We start from the raw sequence: 20,021 nt of genomic DNA, 5'->3' as shown, positions 1-20,021 counted from the left end.
TTTGGACTGCACACACATCGCGAGTGACAGATACTCGCACAATGTACACACATCACTGTCTTTACAATTTCTAGTTTTTGCAACACAATATTTCTTACAATAACACAAAGTCCAAAGTTTTGATGACTCCAGTAGGAAACTTAAGATACCTAGAGAAATGCGTGAGTGCTCACAAATCATCAACAAGTCAGCAGTGTGGTACAGGGTGATCATTTCTGATATACAGTACAAAAGCTGAAACTATTAGCCAGGAGTGGGAAAGATGCAGACGCAGACGTGGGAAGCAATAAGACACACCAACACACAGTTGCCTGTTGCAAAATGGTTTAATATAAATATTTAGGGTTAGCTAGGGATTTTTTTGCCGAGCTCCGTGCAGGACAGCAGAAGAGCTGTGGCCCAGTGTCTCCTCCTCGCAATGTTCGATTAGGGGCGACAAGGGAGCTGTACAAATAAAACATGTAAAAGAGGACAGTAAATTATAATGAGCAGAAGGAACCCTGGAGTGGAAGGCAAGTATTAAGCATGCAGGGGGCAGGTATGGTGGAGAACAGAGTCATTGCCGTTTTGACATGTTTGCATTTTAACAAATATTATAAGCAATTATTATAAGCAAAAACATAACATACTGTACCTTGGGTCCATTTTCGTTTTCTGGACAGTTTTGATTTGTGCTTTCGAACTGGCAGTGCCCTAAGATCATGTTTTTTATACATAACAATGTCATCCAGTTTATTAAGAATCAGTCCATTCTCTCTCTTGCAAAGTTGTTCAATTGTTTGTGTCATATTTTCCAGAGCTACAGTCATTTGTTGTAAAGTCTCCAAATCATCACACAAATATGAGTCATCCGTTAACTTCTTCAGTTTTTCTCTCATTGCAACCTGTGCCGATTTGATCCTTAATCTGTCTACCATGATTTCTCCTCTGCATCCACCATCCAGCATCCTCTCCCCTCCTCCATCCAGGATCCTCTCTCCTCCTCCTCCATCCAGCATCCTCTCCCCTCCTCCATCTAGCATCCTCTCTCCTCCTCCTCCATCTAGCATCCTCTCTCCTCCTCCTCCATCTAGCATCCTCTCCCCTCCTCCATCTAGCATCCTCTCCCCTCCTCCATCCAGCATCCTCTCCCCTCCTCCATCTAGCATCCTCTCTCCTCCTCCATCCAGCATCCTCTCCCCTCCTCCATCCAGGATCCTCTCTCCTCCTTCTCCATCTAGCATCCTCTCTCCTCCTCCTCCATCCAGCATCCTCTCTCCTCCTCCTCCATCTAGCATCCTCTCTCCTCCTCCTCCATCCAGCATCCTCTCCCCTCCTCCATCCAGCATCCTCTCCCCTCCTCCATCCAGCATCCTCTCTCCTCCTCCTCCATCCAGCATCCTCTCCCCTCCTCCATCCAGCATCCTCTCTCCTCCTCCATCCAGCATCCTCTCCCCTCCTCCATCCAGGATCCTCTCTCCTCCTCCTCCCTCCAGCATCCTCTCCCCTCCTCCATCCAGGATCCTCTCTCCTCCATCTCCATCCAGCATCCTCTCCCCTCCTCCATCCAGCATCCTCTCCCCTCCTCCATCCAGCATCCTCTCCCCTCCTCCATCTAGCATCCTCTCTCCTCCTCCTCCCTCCAGCATCCTCTCCCCTCCTCCATCCAGGATCCTCTCTCCTCCTCCTCCATCCAGCATCCTCTCCCCTCCTCCATCCAGCATCCTCTCTCCTCCTCCATCCAGCATCCTCTCCCCTCCTCCATCCAGCATCCTCTCCCCTCCTCCATCCAGCATCCTCTCTCCTCCTCCTCCTCCATCCAGCATCCTCTCTCCTCCATCCAGCATCCTCTCTCCTCCTCCATCCTCGAAGGTATCGAGGGTAAGATATGGCGACATTGTGTACGTTGAAGGGAGAAAATCCCATGAGTAGTTGGTGAAATTAAAAATGGCAATCATGTGCTTGCATGGTAGGTAAGAATCTTGAAATGCACCACACTCACACAACGGCCCTCTAAGGTTGACGGAGTAAAAGAGGGGAGATTGCTCACTTCTGACTAGGCATGTACCATCACCTTTATCCACAACATCTTGAGCAGTGAAATGGGAAGCAGAACTGATGCTTCTCAAGCAGTGGAGGACCACATGTCTTGGTCGGTTTTTGAGGTGCTCTGGTACATCCTCATTGTAGCTCTTGTGGCTTGTGGATTGATTGTAATTCAGCCGCTCGTAGCCTTTCATTTTGTCAGGAATAAATTCTCGAACAACTGTTCCCAGTAGAGAAGAGAGAGTCCCAGTACCTGAGATTTTCAGGTAGAATGCCTTCAGATTTTTATTCATGGTTTCAACTCCATTGTTGGTGGTGACTGACACATTAAATGCCTCTGGCGCATAGGCTCTGCACCATTTCTGGAAAAAAACAAACAAAAAAAACAAACAGTGATGACAACAATTATATCAAATAATTACATACATAACAATTATATCTAATATTCACATACAGACTATACTGTCACTACACACATCCACTCTTCAAAACATATACACACATCCTAACACATTACACAACACATACACAAACACACACCACACTTACAGCAATTGAGCTGGACCCCCCCCCCCACACACACACATTTAATCAATGACAATGTCTCTTTGATGGCAAGCCATCTCTGCTCAACATACGTCATCATCACTTGTTGATTGTCTTTATATAGGTAACTGTCCCTCAATGTCCCTAATGCTAACAAACAGCTCTCCTCTGTCCTGGCCCAAGCAATACTGCGTAGAAGTGTCAACAGGTCTCTCTGCTCCCTGTCGGCAAGCTTGTTTTTTCCTACAATCATAATAATTTGGTCATACAGGCAGTATTCACTGTTTCCGTTGCAAAAAACACACAAGATTCCAATACAATCTCTGCACGTTACTAGATCTCACCATCTTTAGTCCAGCGGAGCCAGGCCTGCTCTCTGTGGAATGCACATAGGTGTGTTACTGCAGTGGGGAACACTTGGGCGAGGGCCTGGATCTCTTGCTCACTGTAATCTGTCACCCTGCGTTCACACCAAAAGATGCAAAAAGTTGCCGCGCGTCGTGATCCCATTCAAAGTGAATGTGGAGACGCGTTGCTGCTTTGCTGCCGATGCATTTGCTGCCGAGAAAACGGGCAGCAAAACTTGATTTGCGGCGCGGCATTTTCTGATTTGCGGCGCGGCATGCCCGTGCCCGCTGCCGGGCACGGGCGGAGGGCACGTTCACGTATTTTGCGGCGCGGCAAATGCTGCTCGAGTTGAAATATTTCAACTTTTGCCGCGCCGCAAAACCTTGCCGCGCCGCAAAACTTGATTTGCGGCGCCGCAAAACTTCGGCAGCAACGCGTTCGGGCAGCAAATGCATCTTTTGGTGTGAACGCAGGGTTATGAAGTACTTTGGAGTCCACTGAGGATTCCATGTCTTCAAGATGTCCAGTGCTTCTGCAATGGACTTTGTAGTTTCACTCTCACATACAAACTCTGCTACAGGTTTGTAGCCAACATTGGTTCGAACAACCAAAAAAAACAGTGGCATGGAATATTTTGAGGTTTTGTATGTGGCATCCAAAAGAACCATTTCCCCATATCGCTGCAGGAGCCGTATTTGTTTGTGGTGCTGATGTATGAAAAGAAACTGATGCTCTAGATCTTCATCTCCTCCATTTGTGCATTTCCTAAAGAATAAACGATTGCCCTCATCTTCAACCTTCCATTCTGCCACTTTCTTTGCAAGATTCTCCTGATCCAGCGCAGAGTAACGACCAGCCACTAATGCCATGTGAATGTGATTCTGGATAGTTGTGTTCGATGGAAAATATGCTTCATCGTTGTTGTGCGGCCGCTGGAGATCCTCTCCACACAAGTCATTTAGCACATACTGCTTCAAGGCTCTCTTCACGAAAGCTATATTAGTTATCCCTTGTCCGACCATCACCTGAATTTGATTTTTTAGTTTTGGATGGATCGGTCTTGAAAAACAGGATCCTGCTCCAATTGTATGATTGTGAACTTCCAATAGAGGAATTTTTAGATGAATGAATGTAGAGGTTGGTGGGTTTTCTGAGTTTTGAAGTGCTATCTTAAGATTTCTCATAGTGTCTTCTTTATGGGATTTTGTGGCATCCCCTCTCACACTGAATGAGTCATATCTAAAAAGCAAAACAAACAAGCAAGCAAAAATGAATCTACCCCATGGTCTGATTGACAATATTGATCAATCAGATCACTTTCACTATTGATCGATTCACACTGGATTTCTCCTGCAAAGGAGACAGAGCGGTTGAAAAAAGCTTACCTCAGCACATGCCGAATGAAAAGTTTAGCTGGGCAGTCCAACTTCTTCCCATTTTGGACATGAAAACGTTTTTTTGTGTATACATGCTCTGCTGAACGTTTCTCCTAGACAAGATAAATAATGAGATTTTCAATACAATGTCGGTTTTCAAGTTGTACAAGTGCAAGACAAGTCAGGTGTAGATTTTGCATAGGCCTGCACCTATTAGACATCCATTAAAACTGAAGACATTGCAGCAAAAAATTATTAAATCCACAAAATGTTATGTAATTCTGTTTTTCATGTAATTTGAACAGTTGACCTGTGCCTGTCTGGACCCTGGAATCAGAGAAACTTTGGTCGGTGGACCCTGTAGACTTATAATTGAACACCGCTGATCTAAAGTAACAGGGGTCTGTGAGTGTGTGTTACTTTAGATCAGGGGTGTTCAATTATAAGTCTACAGGACCCACAGACCAAAGTTTCTCTGTCCAGACAGGAGGGTTTGTTTACTATACTGTTTACCAATGTACCTTTTCTTTTTTCTGTCGAGCTCTGCCATGCTGACAAGCAAGGACCATTCTTTTCTTTACACATAGAGGGGTGTCTTCATTGAAATCCTCCACCTGCCATAGATGCCTCTCTTTGGTGCCATCTTTTATGTGTTCAGACCTATAGTAGGATAATATGAAAGGGGCTTTTATAATTACCCAAACTTCATTAGGCTACATTAATATTTATTAGAATGAATATTTGCTTATTTGTTCTTCTCAATGTTAATGGAATTAAAAAAAACATAAACACAACACAAACCATCCATCAAATGCCTTTTCCTTCATACATCACACTCTGGTCTTACACCTACCATTTGACAAACAATGTCAGTGTGGCCCTTGAGTGGACCTCCAGCAGACTCTCCAATTCTTTTTGAGTCTGGACAAATCCAGAAATGTATCCATTGCTTGTATTTATTATTTTAAAATACGACGGTACCCAGCAGGGATGGACTGGCCCAAAAATTTGGCCCGGGACTTTGGGATGGAGAGGCCTTTTATGAGACCGCGGGAATAGCGCGCGTAGAATTTTGCCACGGTGTAAAATAATAAAAAACTAGTCCTTATCCGTGGATATGTGCATTGCAACGGCATGCACATATCCACGTTCAATGTTGGGATGTGCATGTGTTTAGAATATTGTGAAGATCACTGGGAAATATTTTATAAGCAATCTTGTCAATGTACAAAATATTAGAAATTGCATGTGCCTAGAAAGGTAAATCAAGGCTGAAAATGATCTAAATAGTGCAAGATACAATTATTTTAGTGGAAAAAAATTGTCCTACACATACACAGGGTTTGGGAGATGGGGGCGGGCCGGGGTTTGTTGTGCGTTGCTGTGGTTACCGGTGTTGAAGCGTTCCAATGGTTTATTAGCGGTGGTATCTAATCAATACTTCATTCACTGCCTCATCCGTGGGCATTACAATATTATGAATTGTTCTCCGACGTCTCTGGTACTTCCATAATTAGTTTAAGTCATTATTATATTGCCAAACATGCCCGCTAGTGCACCTGTCATAGCTATGCTGCTGTGTCCTGTTCCCGCCTAACCATTGGTCTCGCTGACAGGGGCGTCGCCGTCAACCTTGGCTTTTCCACGGAAAAGGTCGGTTAATTTAGCACATTTGGCTGCGTCTTGCTCTAACATTTTTTTCCTTTTCAACCTCAACTTCTGAGCGCCACCCAATTCTTTTGCCTCTCCACCACCTTTTTTCCTTTTTGACATTTTCGTATTTCTGTGTAACTTCAGTGAGATCAATGAGAAGTACCGGGTAAGTGACCCGGCCGTGTGTCAGGCTGAGCCAATCAGAAATGACAGACCACGGAGCAGTCCAAGTTGGGAGGGGCCGTTCAGCCGCTCGCTTTGTCCCCATACACTGTGGGGGTGCTCCCCCCTCTAAATTGACAGTCATACATCGGCCCCGTTTCACCGTCAGGCAAGAGCTCCGTTTCGCGCTGTAAGTAAATATCCGGCAGCAGGCCACCCCAAATCACGGTTTACTTAACTTTTTCATTTTTTTTTTACATCTTTCACAACAAAAAAATATATATAAATATATAATAATAAAAAAAAAAATAATAATCTAAATGAATTACGGCCGGCCGGCTCGGCCTGAAATCGTCCGGCCGTTCGGGAAATCTCCCAAACCTCCCGATGGCCAGTCCGCCCCTGGTACCCAGGGTGGATCTATAAGATGTTCGAGAAAAAGAGTAAAGATTAATGTAAATCTAATGATCTGGACAATTTCACCATTGACAGTGTTGACTTTTTGAAGTCAGTTAACCCTTTACCCGCCAAAAGTGTTTGCTTTATAGTCTAATGTTAGCTTAGTTCGTGTTGTTTCGTCATGTTAATCGCTAGTAATAGTAAGTCATTTGTAGAAATATAATGTTAGCTTAGTTCGTGTTGTTTCGTCATGTTAATCGCTAGTAATAGTAAGTCATTTGTAGAAATATAGCCTATCATCACAGACTGTAGGAATGTCACACACCCCCCATCGCGTTCGACACAACCGTTCGTGCACAGATCCCGGAGACAAACGGCTACGCGCACAGATCCCGGAGACAAACGGCTACGCGCACACATGCACTCCCAGCGAGTGACCCATAGCGAGTGACGTAGGACGTAAAGTCCCGGTAAGTCCCGCCCAGGTCGAAGTGGCGTCGATTTAGAGAGTCCCGGGCTGTTTCCCAATGTCAAGGAAGCATGCTCAACGGCCGCCCTTTTAAGGACGCTACGTCATAGAACGCCGACAAGCACAGAGATTTTTCAAGGATGCATCGCTGCATCCTAGACGAGCCAAAACTACCCACAATCCTCTGCGTTCACTGGGCGGGTTCTTGAAAATGGCAGAGCAGTACACGTTCAAACGAAGTGAAGTTATATTAGTTTTCAGAAATATTTTGTGCCGTATTGCTTTTTATAGATTCATCATGTTAATGCAAATAATCAAGCCTAAAGACCTGTGCCACTTTTCAAACGTTTTTGCAACTTAATGATTAATTAAAATTAATGCACAACCGATCATTTGCAATGTTTGTAATTTTTAATGAACGTATATAATTGTATTTTATATGATATACTTATGTGTTCAAAGCACTGGTAGATTGTAGGCATATATGAATGAATGAATCAGATCAGTTAAATAATATATCCAAATAAATAAACGTTTATCATCTCTTTCTTTGTCTTTTCCCCCCTGCATAATAGTAATCAACCGTAGGGGAGAGCCGGGTCGATTGAAACACTTTTCAGTTAAACGTCTTTTTCAAAGATGACGTTACGTATACAAATAATTTTAACATGTGATCAACAACTCACAGGTGTGTTCTCTTAGTTGCAAGTGAAATTTAATACATATGTTGGATGATCAAGCTGTTTTTTAACTTTGAACGTATGTTGACATTTGTTTCAAACGCCCCGCCTAGTCGGGACGTTTGAAACACGCATGCGGGACGAATGAAACAGCATATTTTAAAAATAATCTATTGCCCTTACTCTTGTTTTTATGCAACATACCAGACAACATACTAGTGTACTCTTCATTGCTAAAATTTCACATAATTCCGCATAATATAAATAGGTCAAAATATATTTTTGGCCCGTGCGTAATTGTCAAGATGCACATTTCGATTAAAACTCACCTTTCTTCTTTTGGACGACTAAATTTGCATTCAATTTACTTATTTCCCTGTCCTAAGTCATGTTTAAGGATACACAGTTGAACATCCTTTTATTTATTTTAAACAAAAACGACCAGGTCAACAGGATATCACGAGACCTGTTACAGCGGAAATTTATCCAAGCGCCGCACGGGGTTAATTTCTTTTCAACACGCACAGCCCGGCGCACAGAAGCATCCGGAGTCTCTGTGGACAGGTAAGTGGCTAAACTTATTTTATCTGATAAATATTGTGTAATAGTCTGCACATTGACATGAACATTATGTTGAAATCATATAATAAGCAGAACTTTGATGAAGATTGCACTCTAGCTGATTGATGGTAATGGCTGGAGAAAAAAATAAATCGGCATGCCATGTGTCATGACCAAGAGCAAGGGTGTAGTAGGCTAGCCTATAGCTTATACCCAGCAGTTTTTAAGTGTGCATGTCCACTAAATTAAATTATTATTGTCATAATTTAATGTAGCCGTTGTTATTTTGGATGCGTTACAATCATGGACAAAAAGTAGGCCTACCCAGCAAAATATGTAATAGCCCAGCTCCCATAGCCTAACCCAGGCCTAATAGTTAGTTAGTTAATCAGTCTATAATGTTAAGTGAATTGTGCTGTAGGTCTACATTTACAGTATTTCCACTGCAAACTAGTGAAGACACATGGACAGTATAGTAGGCTAAATATTTGTATTCTTTGTCACACAGGTGACACAGGTAGTGTGTACTCCCGTCGGTGCAAGCCTCATGCGATCACACTGGACCCAAGGTGGGGGTGACTCCATCAGCGGGCCAGGTGATGGTGGGAGGAGCAGCTGAGGTGGCACCAGGGGTGACTCCAGCAAGGGGGGCGGCATCAGGAGCGGGCGAGAAGAGCCTCTTCTTGGGAGCCCGAGAGGAGGGAGGCTGCTTGGCGGGATGACGCTGCTTCAGAGTTCGGGTCGTAAGTATAGCAGTTGTCCTGAAAACATAAAATGTGCATTTTAATGCTAATTGAATTACTTTAAATGTGGTAGGTCTACATGACTGTAGACAAAGGAAGGCCAGACAAGATATGAGATGCAAGAGTAACTCCAAATGCCTCTTTCTCCCTTTTCTCTTTGTAATCTTTCTAGGCCCGGCCTTAGGGTAAGACCGGACGATGTCCAGGCAGAATTCGAGGGCATCTTCCTCAGGCCAGACAGCTTCGTCAGGCCCGGCAACTCGTCCAGGTACATCCATGCCTGCCAAAGGACACATTTAAAAAATACACTTTAAAATAAATAAATGTTTATATTCCCACCCTCCTGATCCTTGTTAAATTCCCTGATGGGAGAGTTGTAGCCTGGTGGTCTAGCAGCTTCTCTGCCATCCACTAACCTATAGACTTTTTTTATGAACTTTGACTTATGGGACTATTTACTTATGTATTATGAACTCTGTTGCTTCTGATGAACTGTTCCTACCTGAAGTGGCACCTGGAGAAGCGCTGACCTCGTCACCTGAAGCCTTGGGAGGAGGACGGTCTGTGGAATGGGATCCGGTGAAGTCATTTCCCTCAAACGCGGAGGGTTTAAAAGGCCAGATCCCTGAACTTGAGAACCCGGAGGTGATGTTCTTCACTGTTGCAGCCTCTGGTAAGGCTTCAGCAATGATGGAGGGCACATCATATATCGAGATGTTGATCCCTTGGTGGCTCCTCATCCACCTGTCCGCCGCACTGTTTACGTACCCCTTTAGGGGGCCGAAGACACTAATGTCCATTGGCTGCAACCTGCGGGTGCAGTGGGGAGGGAATGACAGCAGCACTATGCCATTGGCTCTGCAGTAATCGATTGCTGCAATTGACAGGTGGGACGGGTGATTGTCCAGCAGGCGGAGCAGCTTCGACTCCTCGGACACGGGTGTGACTCTGCTGAGGTCACTGACCTGACCTGCTTCTGCCCCATCTGGGCGCACCTGGACAGTGGTGACCCCTGTAAATAGTTGTGTGAGCATAGTTGTGTATATATATAGTGATGTGTATATAGTTGTTTTGATATGTATATAGTTGTTAGCATCGTTTCTACTAGTTAAGTGTATATCGTTTTTTTCATATTTAGATGGTTGTGAGCATAGTTTATTTTTATAAATGTATTTATGTGTTTATAGTTGTGTTTTATATTAATAAAGTTCATATTAAATACCGGTTTCATTAATGTTCCAAATATCCTTGGCCTGGAACTGGTGCCTGTCCAGCACCGTCTTTCAATTTTGGTAGAACAAGTTGACATTGTTTTGATTGAAGCTGGACAACCGTTGTTGGCTAGTGGCCTCTGGACGCCGAAGGGGGAAGCTGCTACTGCGCTCCATGAAGGAGGTGATCCAGTCCTTCCTCGACCAGGATGCAGGGAATGGGCAGCTGAAATGCACGGGGTCGTAAACAGTTGATGTACATTTGTGTGTTTATGTTTATGTTATTTGTTCATATTTATTAATTAAACTATGTGCATAGCATACATGTGTGCCTGTCCAAAAATGTATGTAGCCCTTTTCACAACACTGACCTCATTAGGGGTGAGCCCAATATGAATGGCTTCACTGCCCTCTGCCCTCCCCTTCTCTCAGTAAACTGTTGATGCATGTGATAAACACGTTTTGTTCATTAAAAATATGTTATTAATTCAAAGCAGTAGTTAATCATTGCAAAACATTTATTAATTCTGTAATTTATACAGGTATTGATCGTGCAATGTGCGCGCAATTACGCATGGTGATGTGCGGGACGTTTGAAACAGGTGTTTCAATCGTCCCGACAGCGACTACTGACACTTAAACCTTTTTTACCTCTAAACTTCAAAACTGTGACATTGCACACTTTATCACAGGTTTAAGTACTAATTCATCTGTTGTATAGTCATATTATTATGGCATGAAACAAAAAATACAACTATTTATTACAAAAAAACTACCGCAGGAAGGATTTTACTTACAGCTCTCGAAAACAAGTTTGCGAGATAACATCTGAACGGCTTGACGTCATTACACGAAATTTCCCGGGGTTGGTCAGTCTTGCTTGCTGAACGTGGTGACGGATTGTGACGTGAAAGCCTTGCGTGGTTTTCGAGTAAATCGCTGTGTTTCAATCGTCCCGTGTTTCAATCGACCCGGCTCTCCCCTACTGTAAATGTGATGCATGAAATAAGTTCTCTACAATTTCACTTAGTTTTATAAAAATTGAATGGATTTTCCTTTTAATAAAGACAATTCGATCAACCACAACAAAGCTTTTGTGACTTCCCCAAAGAGGCTCTATGCGAAGGAGACATGACCGCATTCATAACAGACAAAAGTCAAATAAATATCGACCAGCTTGATTGCTGCCATGTTTTATTCATAAGCACACATGTGTTTACAAGCGGACACGCAGCATTAAAAAGCGGAAGCGGAAGCGCTTCCACACTACCAAGTCGTTCCCAAAGTCCGACGTTACAAACGCTAGGAAGCACTCGAGCTAGCACTCTAGTCTCATCTCCATAGGACGCGACTAGCAAGGACGCGTCCTAGCAAGGCTGCAGCCTTCACTTTGGGAAACAGCCCCGATCGCTGCCAGCCTGCATCTCTAATCGCGTGATCTCGTGATCTCGCGATCTCGTGTGAATACGGCTGTCTCGCAAGACAGCGCTAAGCTGCCGCAACCATAGACATCTTATATGATAGACGGAGCATCGAATGCTACCGCCTACTGGCGCTGACGAGACGCGGGGCCGCCATCTTGGAGTGGTCATCCGCTCCACTCAGTGTAATCCGTTTGGCTGGAGCAATGAACTGTCAGCGCATTTAATTAATCATACCTCACTGAATACCAAACGAGAAACGAGAGTAACGTCACACATCTCCCACATCTAGAAAGGAGTTAGTCTGTCTGTATGTTTTTCCCTTGTTCTTGACAATCCCATCAGTATTTTTCTATGCCTTATTAATCTCCACTGCTTTCATATTAGAGCTCAGATGAAGTCCAGCTGGACACTAACAGTAAGCGTGATTCAGTGAAAGCCAGCACTGCAGAGTTGCAGGTAGGTAGCTACATTATATGAAGAGTGAGGTGAGGTTAGGTTGTTGATCATGAGAGGAAATTCTAACATGTTAAGAAGTGTCATACACACCGTCACGCTGTCTCTGTGACTGCACAAGAAAATCACCCTGTAAATGCACAGTTGTCCAGTGCTTTGGCAAATACACAATCAGACAACAGGCACTGTCTGGGGGAAATCGTGAGTTCAATCAAATATTTGGCACGACAGGGACAGGCCTTGAGAGGACATGAGGATGAAAACAGTAATTTGTATCAACTCTTGAAAGACAGGGCAGAGGATGATGTCCTTTTAGCCAAATGGTTGCAGAGGTCCCAGAAAGATCAGTCCACGGATCCAGAATGAAATTCTGTCTACAATGAGCAACAGTATTGTAAGTGGAATAGCTGATACAATCAGAGATCTACCAGTTATTCAGTATGCAGTTATTATGGATGGAACACAAGACATATCTGGGCAAGAACAAGAAAGTATTTGCCTGCGTTATGTTGACAATGACCTGAAGCCCCATGAAGAGTTCATCGGCATGTATTCTGTTACTGAAACATCAGGAAAAAGCCTTGCTGGAGTAGTTAAAGATGTGCTGCTGAGATTAAACTTACCAATGCATGGTTTACGAGGTCAAACTTATGACGACGGGGCAGCTAATATGGCTGGGAAGCATGCTGGTGCACAGGCACTGATAAAACAAGTGCAGCCACTAGCACTTTATGTTCACTGTGGAGCCCACTGTACTAATTTGGTCACACAGAAAGCTTGCTTAGCCTCTGTTCTGATCAGAGACTCATTGGATTGGGTCAACCAGCTTGGAGTCCTTTTGTCTCATTCAGGGAAGTTTAAGGCGATCCATGCAGCAATAGCACATGCAGAGAACCCATCGTGCACTGCAATAAAACCCCTGTGTCCCACGAGATGGACAGTACGGGGCAAAGCCATCACAGCTGTTTTGTCACAGTATGGGTCAGTGCTGGCCAGCTTGCAGGAGATGGCGTGTGGTGCCTCAAATACTGCATCTACTGCTAATGGGCTGCTGTGGCAGTTCAGGAAAGGCAAAACAGTTTTGGGTCTCATCCTTGCCTCACCAGAGATGTGTGAGCTTGAATGCCTGAACATCTCTTTTCAGAAGAGAACTGAAACCATTGCTGGCATGAGGGCTGCTGTTCAAGTTGTTAGGACCTCAATCAAGGCCAAAAGAAATGAGGCAAGTTTCAAATCTCTGTTTGAAGAGGCGACGGCTGTCGTTCAGTCTTTAGGTGTTAAGCCCATTACCATTCCACAGACCAGACCGCCCCCAAAACGCTTCATTGAAGGAGCTGAGGCACATCAGCCTAAAAGTGGCAGGGACCACTACAGAGGGGAATTCTTTAAAGTCCTGGATATTGTAGATGCAAAGCTCAGTGAGCTATTTAACCAGGATGACTTGTTGACTTTGCAAAAGTTGGAAGAGACACTTCTGAGTGGAGAGATTGATGCTGCAGTCATTGAGAAATACTCAGAGTTTAACAGAGAGTCACTTTCAGTGCAGCTTTCTATGTTTCGCCTGAGCTACTCATTTAGCAACAGTGCAGAGGCTGCAGGGATCATTCGTGGATTGCCTATAGAGGTACGTAGACTATTTGGGCAAGTGGAAAACCTGGTCAGGTTGCTTCTGGTAGTCCCTGTTTCATCCTGTGAGGCAGAGAGAAGTTTTAGTGTCCTCCGCAGGCTCAAAACCTGGCTCCGGTCCACAATGTCTCAAAACAGACTCAACCATGTTGCTGTCTGTCATGTCCATCAGGATAGACTTGACTTACTGGACAATAAGTCAATTTGCAAGCATTCCGTGGCTGCAAATGACAGGAGGAGAAAACATTTTGGCTCTTTTGCCTAGGCCATTGTTTTTCAACCTTTTGTGTGTCACGGCACGTTTGACACTGTAGCTTTTATTTGTATCAGTTCTACACAGTAATTTATATTTATCAGTTCATTACATCCATTCTAATGTCGTTTTCGTTTGCCTTCACACACCAATCAGTTAGTGGAAATGTTCGAATAATATCACATACTCGAGATTAAAAACAAGTTACATTTACGTTTATATTTAGGGCATTTAGCAGCCGCTATTATCCAAAGCGACTTACAATAAGTACATTTGTCATAAGAAGTGCATCAATATATCGCTGTCGGTACAGAAAGGATGTTCATAGAACCGTTGGTGTATATGTTAAAATTCTTGATGCTGTTTTTCCCTTTAACCTTAACCTTTGCCTGTGTGTTCATTGAGGCATAAGATACAACTAAGAAAAGAAAAGGTATTCAGAAAATACGAATTCAAATTTAGATCAATATTTTTCACATGTTATTTATCAGTCTACCACACTGTATGATAAGGCCTGCAATTAAAGAATTGATTTGATATGTATCAGTTCAATACTGCCATTCAAAATGTGTGTTCGTTTACAAATGTATATTTTTAGAAGAATAAAATACATTTGTGAATGTTTTGCAGTGTAGTTCATTTATGACATATTTCTCTTCGAACCATTAATGGATCTGTCAGGTTTCCGATATGTGTCCCCTCCAATGTTAAACATTGGAGGGCGATAAGGCCCTCCAATGGAACCGTCACCTTATCGTGGTGGAGAGGTTTGCGTGTCCCTGTGAACCTGAGGGCTGTGTTGTCTGGAGCCTTGTGCTCCTGGTAGGGTCTCTCATGGCAGAGTGGTCTCAGGTGAGGGGCCAGACTAAGAATGGTTCAAAAATCCTCAATGAATATCGGAAAAAGAGGAGATGTGACCCGGCCCGGAGGAAGCCCGGGGCCCCCGTCTGGAGCCAGGCCCAGACGGAGGGCTCGGTGGCGAGCGCCTGGTGGCCGGGTTTGCCACGGAGCCCGGTCGGGCACAGCCCGAACAAACTACGTGGCACCCCCCCTCTCTTCATCTCATGGGCCCACCACCTGTGGGAAGACCCGTTGGGGTCGGGTGCGCAGCCACATGGGTGGCAGCGAAGGTCAGGGGTCTCGACGGACCAGACCCGGGCGGCAGAAGCTGGCTCTGGGGACGTGGAACGTCACCTCGCTGTGGGGAAAGGAACCGGACGTCACCTCGCACCTCCCTCACGTCACCTCGCTGTGAGGGAGGTGGAGCGCTATCAGTTAGATCTGGTGGGGCTTACCTCCACGCACAGTCTCAGCTCTGGTACCGTACTCCTGGATAAGGGTTGGACTCTATTCTTCTCCGGAGTTGCCGAGGGCGTGAGGCGCCGGGCGGGTGTGGGGATACTCATAAATCCCCAGCTGAGCGCCGCGGTGTTGGAGTTTACCCCGGTAGACGAGAGGGTTGCCTCCCTGCGCCTAAGGGTTGTATGGGGGAAAACTCTGACTGTTGTTTGTGCGTATGCACCAAACAGCAGCTCAGAGTACTCGGCCTTCTTGGAGACCCTGAATGGAGTCCTGTATGGGGCTCCAGTAGGGGACTCCGTAGTTCTGCTGGGAGACTTCAACGCCCACGTGGGCAACGATGGAGACACCTGGAGAGGCGTGGTGGGGAGGAACGGCCTCCCTGATCTAAACCCGAGCGGTCGTTTGTTATTGGACTTCTGTGCTAGTCATGGATTATCCATGACAAACACCATGTTCGAACATAAGGGTGCTCATAAGTGTACCTGGTACCAGAGTACCCTAGGCCGAAGATCAATGATCGATTTTGTGATCGTGTCATCTGATCTGAGGCCGCATGTTTTGGACACTCGGGTAAAGAGAGGGGCGGAACTGTCAACCGACCACCATCTGGTTGTGAGTTGGATCAGGGAATGGGGGAAATTTCCGGATAGACCTGGTAAGCCCAAACGAGTAGTGCGGGTGAACTGGGAACGTCTGGAGGAGGCCCCCGTCCTAGGTATCTTCAACTCACACCTCCGGCAGAGTTTTTCTGGCATTCCTGTGGAGGTTGGGGGCATTGAGCCGGAGTGGGCGGTGTTCAAAGCCTCCATTGCTGAAGCTGCGGTGGCTAGCTGTGGCCTCAGGGTCTTAGGCTCCTCAAGGGGCGGTAACCCTCGGACACCGTGGTGGACACCGGTGGTCAGGGAAGCCGTCCGATTGAAGAAGGAGGCCTTCCGGGATATGATATCCTGGAGGACTCCTGACTCGGTTGCAGGGTACCGACAGGCCCGAAGGGCTGCAGCTGCTGCCGTGTCGGAGGCTAAGCAGCGGGTGTGGGAGAAGTTCGGAGAGGCCATGGAGAAGGACTTTCGGTCGGCACCAAAGTGTTTCTGGAAGACTATCCGGCACCTCAGGAGGGGGAAACAGGGAACCATCCAAGCTGTGTACAGTAAGGATGGGACTCTGTTGACCTCAACTGAGGAGGTCGTCGGACGTTGGAAGGAACACTTTGAGGAACTCCTGAATCCGAATAACACGCCCTCTATGTTGGAGGCAGAGCTCGAGGTTGATGGTGTTTCGTCGTCAATTTCCCTGGTGGAGGTCACTGAGGTAGTCAAACATCTCCGCAGTGGCAAAGCCCCAGGGATTGATGAGATCCAGCCAGAAATGCTAAAGGCTCTGGGTGTTGAGGGGCTGTCATATGGTTGACACGCCTATTCAACATCGCGTGGGAGTCGGGTACAGTGCCAAAGGAGTGGCAAACCGGGGTGGTGGTTCCCCTGTTCAAAAAGGGGGACCAGAGAGTGTGTGCCAATTACCGGGGTATCACACTTCTCAGCCTCCCTGGTAAAGTCTACTCCAAGGTGCTGGAAAGGAGGGTTCGGCCGATCGTCGAACCTCAGATTGAAGAGGAACAATGCGGTTTTCGCCCCGGACGTGGAACTACGGACCAGCTCTTCACTCTCGCAAGGATCCTGAAGGGGGCCTGGGAGTATGCCCATCCGGTCTACATGTGTTTTGTGGATCTGGAGAAGGCGTATGACCGGGTCCCCCGGGAGAAACTGTGGGAGGTGCTGCGGGAGTATGGGGTAAGGGGGTCTATCCTCAGGGCCATCCAATCTCTGTACTCCCAAAGCGAGAGCTGTGTTCGCGTCCTCGGCAGCCAGTCAGTTTCGTTCTCAGTGGGTGCTGGTCTCCGCCAGGGCTGCGCCTTGTCACCAATCCTGTTTGTGATATACATGGACAGGATATCGAGGCGTAGTCGTGGTGGGGAGGGGTTGCAGTTCGGTGGTCTGAGGATCTCGTCACTGCTTTTTGCAGATGATGTGGTCCTCATTGGATCATCGGCCTGTGACCTTCAGCACTCACTGGATCGGCTGGCGGCCGAGTGTGAAGCGGCTGGGATGAGGATCAGCACAGCTAAATCTGAGGCCATGACTCTTAGCAGGAAACCGATGGATTGCTTACTCCGGGTAGGAAATGAGTCCTTAGCCCAAGTGAAGGAGTTCAAGTACCTCGGGGTCTTGTTCGCGAGTGAGGGTACTATGGAGCGTGAGATTGGCCGGAGAATCGGAGCAGCGGGGGCGGTATTGCGTTCGCTTTACCGCACCGTTGTAACGAAAAGAGAGCTGAGCCGCAAGGCAAAGCTCTCGATCTACCGGTCGATCTTTGTTCCTATCCTCACCTATGGTCATGAGGGCTGGGTGATGACCGAAAGGACGAGATCGCGGGTACAAGCGGCCGAGATGAGTTTTCTCAGAAGGGTGGCTGGCGTCTCCCTTAGGGATAGGGTGAGAAGCTCAGCCATCCGTGAGGAACTCGGATTAGAGCCGCTGCTCCTTTACTTAGAAAGGAGTCAGCTGAGGTGGTTCGGGCATCTGGTAAGGATGCCCACTGGGCGCCTTCCTTGGGAGGTGTTTCAGGCACGTCCAGTGGGGAGGAGACCTCGGGGAAGACCCAGGACTAGGTGGAGAGATTATATCTCAACACTGGCCTGGGAACGCCTCGGGATCCCCCCGTCAGAGCTGGTCAATGTGGCCCGGGAAAGGGAAGTCTGGGGCCCTCTGCTTGAGCTGCTCCCCCTGCGACCCGACCCCGGATAAGCGGTCGAAAATGAGATGAGATGATGAGATGCGATTTTTAGAGATATGATTATCTTAAGAGTTATGTTATTGTTATTGTTCAAAACATGTATTGGTATTGTGTGTATTGTTTGACAAGTCATCAACCTTGAAATTAAACAGAATTCACACAATTGATCCATGTATGTTCAATTATATTTCAACTATTATTTTTAATGAGTTCTTGAACAACAAACCTGAACAAAACATAGCTGATGAAAATAATTGTAATAATTAATTATATATTTTTTATGTGAAAACTATATAACGCAAACACATAATTTAAAATACACTGAAGAGGCAACTGCATTGAAGTCTTAACGATCTTCTGGGTCATTCATTATGTCACCATGTAGGTTACATAGGGCTGCACAAACTCAGGATCTTATCAAATTTAGGGGCCAGATTAATCGGGACTGTTTGAGAAATAATTCTATAGTTTTTTAGTCTACGTATGACACGTTCAACGTGGACACGTACGTTTGTGATGCGTCTTGTGGTGGTGATGTCCTCTTCTGACAGTTTTTTGCATTTCCTGGTGAACGCTGGCAGGGTGAGCTTCACTTTCCTTTCATACAGGAGGTCTTGGATGACAAACCCCCTGTCTGCCATAACTTCACCACCTGGGCGAAGGCAATCCAGAAAACCTGAATCTGATGTTATGAATTTAACACTGCATCTTCCTCCGTATGCAGGCGAAATGAACATGATGAGCCCACATGGTGCAACTGCCACCAAGTATTTGATGGTGTTCTGGCCGTAACAGTGACTGTATGACTCGCCCCTTGAGTCTAGGTTGTGTGGCTTCTGAAGGGGGGTCTCGGAGCAGTCAATGATGCATGTCACTTTGGGGTAATGTTCCTGAAAGCATTGGGGCAACGTTGCCTGAATTGTCTACCTGGGCAGCCATGGTACATAACATCTCATGTTTTCTTCTATGAAGTCAAACCAACAGGAGGTGACTTTACTGACAATAGATTGTGATGTGCCAAACCTTTCCGCCAGGTCACCCTGGAGTAAATTAAGCCGGAGCTTCAGCAGAGTCATCAAGAGCTGGGGCCGTATTCACAAAGAATTTTAGGGCTAAAAGTAGGTCCTAACTGGCGAATTGAGGAGTAACTCCTAAAAATAATGGGCGTGTCACTCTTAAATTTAGGACTCCTAACTTTTTTCACTAAGAGCATTTCACAAAGTATTTTAGGCCTAAAAGTAGCACCTAAGTCTAGGAGAGCTTAAAAGTCCTCAAGAGGACTCCTAACTCAGTAAGACCTATTCACAAAGAATCGTAATTGCCTGCGAGACGAAATGTTAGGGTATTAAACTTGTTGTGGAGTTAATCGCAATGCAATAACATCCCCGACTAACAGGAATAATCCGATTAGTCCCGAAATAAAATGTTTGGCCACACTACGTTATTTAGCAACAGGGGAAATGCAACTTTGCAATGCCGACGATTTAAAAATATCGCAACCATCAGTCAGCCGTGCCATAAATTTTCCTTTGGACATTCAACAATTACACAGGATCAAAGCCAACTTCATTGCAATTGCAGGTATGCCCGGTGTGGTCGGTGCTAATGACGGGACGCACATAAAAATAATTGCGCCATCATAAGACGAGGACGTGTTCGTCAATAGGAAGAAAGTGCATTCCATCAACACGCAGGTTGTTTTTGAGGCAAATCTTAACATAGCCTACTGGATGTTGTTGCAAAGTGGCCTGGATCTTCAGCTACCCATGATTCGCGCATTTTAATGGAGAGCGATCTGAGGCATTTTTTTGAGATGTACCAGTTGGGTATCACTTGCTGGGAGACAGTGACTATCCATGCAAGACGTGGCTCTAGAAAACCTACCTCAATCCACAACCGGGAGCACAGTTAAAGTATAACATGTAAGCAGATTACGCTTAGTCCTATGTGTAAAACACATCGTATTGGCTCTTTGACGCCTTTTATTTGTTGAATCCATA

The 20,021-nt window shown here is 45.7% G+C and overlaps 3 long non-coding RNA genes across 3 annotated transcripts; 1 reads left to right on the top strand and 2 right to left on the bottom strand.

The window, feature by feature from the left end:
• Positions 1-311: 311 nt before the first annotated feature.
• Positions 312-1,103, bottom strand: LOC132455162 (uncharacterized). The gene is made up of 2 exons (XR_009525108.1): positions 635-1,103; positions 312-444 (listed from the first exon to the last, which is right to left on the bottom strand). It is a non-coding gene; the product is annotated as an uncharacterized LOC132455162 (long non-coding RNA).
• Positions 1,104-3,435: 2,332 nt separating this feature from the next.
• On the bottom strand, positions 3,436-5,085 carry LOC132455160 (uncharacterized). Its single transcript, XR_009525106.1, has 3 exons — positions 4,817-5,085; positions 4,305-4,408; positions 3,436-4,158 (listed from the first exon to the last, which is right to left on the bottom strand). It is a non-coding gene; the product is annotated as an uncharacterized LOC132455160 (long non-coding RNA).
• A 2,480-nt stretch (positions 5,086-7,565) lies between these two features.
• Positions 7,566-9,908, top strand: LOC132455161 (uncharacterized). The gene is made up of 5 exons (XR_009525107.1): positions 7,566-8,222; positions 8,728-8,962; positions 9,135-9,230; positions 9,471-9,635; positions 9,850-9,908. It is a non-coding gene; the product is annotated as an uncharacterized LOC132455161 (long non-coding RNA).
• Positions 9,909-20,021: the final 10,113 nt, after the last annotated feature.

Source organism: Gadus macrocephalus, chromosome 4 (genome assembly GCF_031168955.1).
Source record: "Gadus macrocephalus chromosome 4, ASM3116895v1".
Taxonomy (NCBI): domain Eukaryota; kingdom Metazoa; phylum Chordata; class Actinopteri; order Gadiformes; family Gadidae; genus Gadus; species Gadus macrocephalus.
Note: the sequence above shows the minus strand (reverse complement) of the source record. Positions and strands in the feature narration are given on the sequence as shown.